Source organism: Mustela nivalis, assembly GCF_964662115.1.
Source record: "Mustela nivalis genome assembly, chromosome: X".
NCBI classification, from domain to species: Eukaryota; Metazoa; Chordata; class Mammalia; order Carnivora; family Mustelidae; genus Mustela; species Mustela nivalis.
The window spans coordinates 108,184,887-108,191,128 of NC_139040.1; the positions used below are offsets into that span (position 1 = coordinate 108,184,887).

General features: G+C 39.2%; 1 pseudogene across 1 annotated transcript; it reads right to left on the reverse strand.

The window, feature by feature from the left end:
• Nucleotides 1-780: 780 nt before the first annotated feature.
• Nucleotides 781-1,352, reverse strand: LOC309855806 (large ribosomal subunit protein uL22 pseudogene; annotated as a pseudogene). Its single transcript has one exon. The product of its transcript is annotated as a large ribosomal subunit protein uL22 pseudogene (transcript).
• Between the last annotated feature and the right edge of the window lie 4,890 nt (nucleotides 1,353-6,242).

Sequence of the window (6,242 nt, forward strand, 5' to 3'; positions counted from 1 at the left end):
CCATCTTCCAACACTTGGCTGCAACGGTTCATCTTTACCATATCCTCTTTCTTTCCCTTTGTTTTTGTGGATTGTGCCAATTTAATTTCTTTTCAGTCATTTCGTTGTTGTTTCGGGAGGGAGATTTTAAATGCATGTGGGACATATGCTTATGCTAATACTTCATCTTCATCACCTCACCAATTCTTACTCATGCCTCAGATTTCTGCTCCACTTTTGCTTCCTCAGAGAAGCCTTCTCTGACTGAGCCACCTAAGCTTTGTTTCTCCATTATCATCTCTCATGGCATTATTCTTCCATCAGGGAGGTTTGAGGCAAGATCTGTGAGTTCTAGCAGGTTCCCTTGCCAGAGTTCCTTGAGTAAAAATGGGAAAATAAAGGAGCCAGGACCCTAACCAGGAAGTATGGGTGTGGGCAGCAAAACACATCATTTCAATCATTCCACCTATGAGATATGTATGCTTTTATTGGTTTCTAGATGTTCGACAAATAGCAAATTAAGTTTTAAAATTTGTTTCTAGTGGATTTTCCTGGCAGGTCCACAGAGATAGTCACAGAATGAGTACTCAACAAAATCATGAAAAATTTTTTAGATTTGTTTCCTGAATCTGCAGGAAAATCTGAAGAGCTCATTGTGCAGCCGCTGCCTAAAAGGCCATACACGTGGGTGCACGTGTGTGTGTATGTATGTGTCTATCTATGTACATGGCTTTAAACACTTACCATTTCTTTTTTTCCCCTGTTTTTACTTTTATTTGCATCATTTACTTTATGCAGAATTTACTCCCAGGCCATAAATTTTTGTTTCTTCAGTTTCTTTCGGGACAGCTTTTTTTTTTTTTTTTTTTTTTTTTTCCTGTGCAACCTCCTCTTCTGGCTTAGGAACAATCTGCTCTTTTGCAGTGAGGATATCTCAGTGTGGCAGGGAGAGAGCATGGGTGCGTCAACCCAACCATGAGCCCTGTAAGTTCTACCCTGCATCTTGGGGGCTTTGTTCACCTGTATGTGCTCCATAACCAGAGAATCAACATCTGGACCCTTAAGTTCAGCCTTATTCTCTGCATCTTTAAGCATGCACAGTAAAAATTCAGCACTCTCTTTGGGTCACTGATCCTGTGTCCAGACCCACTGTTCAGCCTGGGTACACCTGCCAGCGCCACCATTGGAGTGACAGAATGGCACCCACTGCTTCAGCAAAGTGACATCTTTCAGATACTTGGTGGCTTTTTGGACACGCATACCCTTGATGGTCTGGGCAGTTTCACACGTGTTCTTGTAGTGAACATGAAGATCTGAATCTCCTGGTTCGCATGATTTTGTGGGGTCTTCTGGTCGAGTGAGTAGTGAACCATTTTCAGAGATCACCTCAGGCCACTTATGGGAAGAGCTATGCTTAACATTTCTAAGGCTAGGATCTTAGTATATATCTTGATTTTTTAAAAAGATTTTATTTATTTATTGGACAAAGAGAGACACAGCGAGAGAGGGAACACAAGCAGGGGGAGTGAGAGAAGGAGAAGCAGGCTTCCCGCAGAACGGGGAGTCCGACATGGGGCTTAATCCCAGGACCCTGGGATCATGAACTGAGCTGAAGGCAGACGCTGAACAACTGAGCCACCCAGGCATCCCTTGATTTTTTTTTTTAAACTAAACTTTAAAAATATATTTTAGAATAGACAATGCCAAGATACAAAAGAGTATAAAATGGAAAGCTTTTCTCTAACTACTCAGTTCCCTTCCTCTGAGTGAGTAAGATCAATCTCTCTGAGAAATATTTGCACTTATAAATTTTATAGCTATCAAACACAAGTGGCAGCATATGACACACACTCTTTCAGGTTTTACTTTTATATTTTATAATATATCTTGGAATTCATCCACACTCTTCTTATATACAGATTTGATTCTTTCTAATGGTTGCATAATATTCCAGTGGGTAGGATATATCTTAATTTCTTCAGCTGATTGCTTATTAATAGACATATATGAAAATGTTTTTAATAACTTTGCACTAGTTTTATTTGTATAAAATAATGCTACATAGTGCCAAATCATTACCCTAGTTAAGTCTAGCTACTATCCATCACCATACGTTGTTACAGTTTTTTGTGTGTGATGAGAACTTTTAAGATTGCTCTTAGCAACATACAAATTTGCAATTCAGTTTTATTAACTATAGTCACTGTGCCCTATGGTACATCCCCAGACTAATTTATTTTATAACTGGAGATTTGTACCTTCTGACCTCCTTCACCCATCTTGCCCTCTATCCCTACCCCCACCCCCAGTCTAGCAACCACCAAGCTGTTCTCTCTTTTCTCGATTCCACATGTAAATGAGATCATACAGTACTTGTCTTTCTCTGTCTGACTTATCTCACTTTGCATAATGCCCTTAAGGTCCATCCATGTTGCTGCAAACATATATGAAAACTTTGTTTCCAATACTGCTATTATAAATGACACAGTAATAATAAAGCTGCATATATGACATTTCACACATGTCATAAAGTGTATGCTTTCCACTAATCTCATTTAACATCTAAATGATCTTAATAAAGATAAAACAACATTCTTTCTTAAGACTATATATTTATTTAGAGAGAGTGTGAGAGCAGGGGGAGGGGCAAAGAGAGGGAGAGAATCTCCAGCAGACTCTGGGCTGAGCATGGATCCCAGTGCAGGGTTCGATCCCACACCCCTGAGGTCATGGCCTGAGCAGAAACCAAGAGCTGGATGCTTAATTAACTGAGCCACACAGGCTTTCCCCACTTTTTTTTTAATCATTATGGTGTAGCACAGTGAATAGGCTGTGGAAGGTAAGACTGTAAGCAGAGAAATGAGGAGTAGGAGGCTACTGCACTAGTCCACGTGAGAGAATGAGGGTAACCTGGTCTGGAGTGATGGCAGAGGGCCAAGTTGGACAGTTTATCTGAAATAAGTTAATTGGCCAACAAGGCCATTAGATACATAAAACTAGACTTAACAAGTGAAATATGTGTCAGAAACTCATATTTGGAAGCCACTGGCAGATAGATAGACACTGACCTTGGGCATTGGATGAGGCACTATGGGGCACTAATTGGGCAACCATGGGGTGAGATTGGAAGAGGCCTTAAGGCTGCACTCAGAGAAAGGACAACATTTGTTCTACGGGGAACAGAGAACAAGTTATCCAAGGAGAACAGAAGGGAAGATTCAGAGAAGTAGGAATAAAATCAGGTGAACATATTGTCATGATCTCCAAGGAAATTGTGTTTCAAAAAGGAAGAAATAACCAACTGATATTTATTTTTCGTTTCCAAAAAATACTAAGAAAAGGTCCTCTTCTGCACTTTATTCAAGGCTTTCACAGTCCACTTAACTTTTTTTTCATATCACTTTTTTTGGGGGTTTGCAACTCTAATTTAAATATGTGGTGATTCAAGTAATTGTGTCTTCCAATGAGAATGTAAGCTTCATGAAGGCAACAGTAACAGAGCCAGTAGGTGTAGTAGTTAAGGTCATTGGTTACCTCGCCAGAGGGAAGAGACAAGGGGATGACAGCCAGAGGGAATGGGTAGAGAAGATGAGAGATGAGAACGTGGGAAGCAAGTATAGATAATGGTCCTGAAAAGTTTGGCTATGAAGGAGGAGAGAGATGGGGCAGCAACTGGAAAGCAAAGTAGGACTGGAGGAGGCAGAGTTATTTTCACCAACAAAAAATGTTCTGACTGTGATACATGATTCATAGAGCTAACTGCTCTGTCCTGGAAATTGCCTTTTTCTTTTACAAAATAGGAAGAACCTGACTGTTTATGTGAGCACTGGAAATTCTGCCACTCTGAGCATCTCCTTTGCATTCTTTATAACAATTAAAATGGTAGAAGACACTGAAGACTGAATTTGTGTCCTTTTAGAGACACGCTTATCTCTGGAGGGGTATACTAAGGACCCTAGGGCTAGGCCAGTTACTCCCACTATCCTAAAATGTAACCATCCAAAAGCCCCAAATGCTTTTTTTTATTCACTTGTAATGGATAGACTGTAAGTAAATATATTTGAGATCATCGTAAATTTTCTAATAAACTTACAATGTTAAAAGTCCCCACTTGAATTTTGAGTAAATTTAAAGGTAATTGGTTACTTTCATGTGAAGAGTTTCCTTTTGAGCATCAAGCTGAAATCAGGATTATAAGTACACTGAGGAAGAGAGGAAACAGTCTGAGATTCTTCTCTTTCCACAGGAGTATCTGACTAATTTTGAAGCTAAAAATCTATGTTTCTGTGTTCTGATAACTCTAGTTGTTCAACATTCAGTAGGGAGCAAAGCTGCAGGAGATGATCTCTGGAAGGGTAAGAATAACTGAACGTAGTTAATTCCTCGTGAGTGTGAAGTCCGTGCCTGTTAGTTGTAAATTGAGCAGGGAGGAGCCCACTGCAATAACATTTGACCTGTTTAGAATGAACTGGATTCTGTCTTTGAGGCTCATGAGAACCTTATATTCCCAAAATGTGAATCATCTTCAGCTCTTTTTTGAGTTCATTCACCTCCGCCACTTTTTCAAAGGATATATTCTTCAAACATTTTCCTCTACAATTACTCATGACTAGCAAACTCTTGGTGAATAGAAAAATGGCTATATGCTCAGGCTGGTTTAAACTTCACTTAAATTATTTTCTGAATTGCTTATGTGTCCTGTCAACCATGACTGTTCCCCTTCAGAAACCATTATTATTATACTTTTTGTTCTCTGGAGATGGAGATATTAAAGCTACAGATACTATTAGAACAATTTTGGCAAATGTATTCAGCCTTCATTCCCAGATTTGCCAACGGTGAATCTGAATTTGATCATTTTCTTTCTTTCCTCTACTTTTTCTGCTGTTGTATGCTTCAAAGACTTGGAGATTATGCTACTTGTTACCCGGGCATCCTTGAATGAGCTACGCTAATGAACCCTGTTCTCTAAAAATTAAAGATAATAATATCAACCTCTTGGAATTTCTAAATGAAAAAACTGTGTCCAAAATAATTAGAACTTGGCTCCTGAAACATATCAAGAATTTCCTAAACATTTAGCTCAGGATGGATTATTTCCTGGAAAATAATAAACATGCTTAACTGTGTTACTGATCCTAAAATAATATACGCTCACTGTAGAAAACTTGATAAATAAAAAACCATAAATCAAGACTGTCTGTTGTACTACCAGACAGATATATTCATGATTAACATATGGGTGTGTTAAATGGAAAAAAAAAATGTAGGTGAAATCCTGAGCCCTACAACCTAGCGCTGAAGTGGTCAAGCAACTATGTTATAGCCAGATATATGTGTCTGGTATAAAAATAGGCATATGCTGTGATAAGGTGATAAAGTTAGCCCTTTAAAATCTCTACATTTTATCTATATGTATATTTCTGTATCTTTAAATACATCTACATCTTCATCTGCATCTTCAGGGATAATACGGTTTAAAGTGCCAGGCAAATCTTTTGGTGGAGACTGAAGGTTTTCTCCGGGTAGGAGTACTGATTTCTTCAATTCGGGTCCTGGGTACTCCTTGAAGCCCCATGCAAGGCATATTCTCTCCTCTGTTCTGGACAACTCAGAGAAATGAAAGGGCTACCTTACTGCCTTTCTGTCTAAAGGTGCTTTTGAAGAGATTGAGATTACCAAGGAGGGAGAGGGCAGTGTTAAGGGGGGTAACTACCGGGGACCTCAAGCTTGCTGTGATATCAAGAGAATATCATCAGGAAGCAGGTCTCCACACTGTAGGCAGTGCCACTTCCCACATCTGGTGGGTCTGTTTTGACCAATAAGAATTTCACAGGCTCCAGCTGTACAGGGGAACCTCGAGACTCAATAATTTGCTTGGGGGCAGCTGACTCATAACATCGATCATTTGGGTCTCCACAGAGATATCTGCCACTCATTTTGTTGTATGATCCCAGGCAGGTTATGTTACCTCTCCAAGCTGCAGTTTCCTGAAATCGAGACTCTTGCTTGCAAGCAATGGCAATTTAATATAAAGTTGTATAAATAAAAAGGAAATGTATTGCTACTAGGATAATGGGAGAATAACTAACATCTCTTGAGAACTGTGTTTGCTGAAGCTTATTCCAAGTATAATTACTTTTTCTTCTTTTTTTTCTAAGTGTAATTACTTTTTAATCTGTCCACAGTTTTATACAGCAGGTTCTACATTATTTCTGTTTTACAGATAAGGAAACTGAGGCACAGACTCAGTGCCCCAAAAT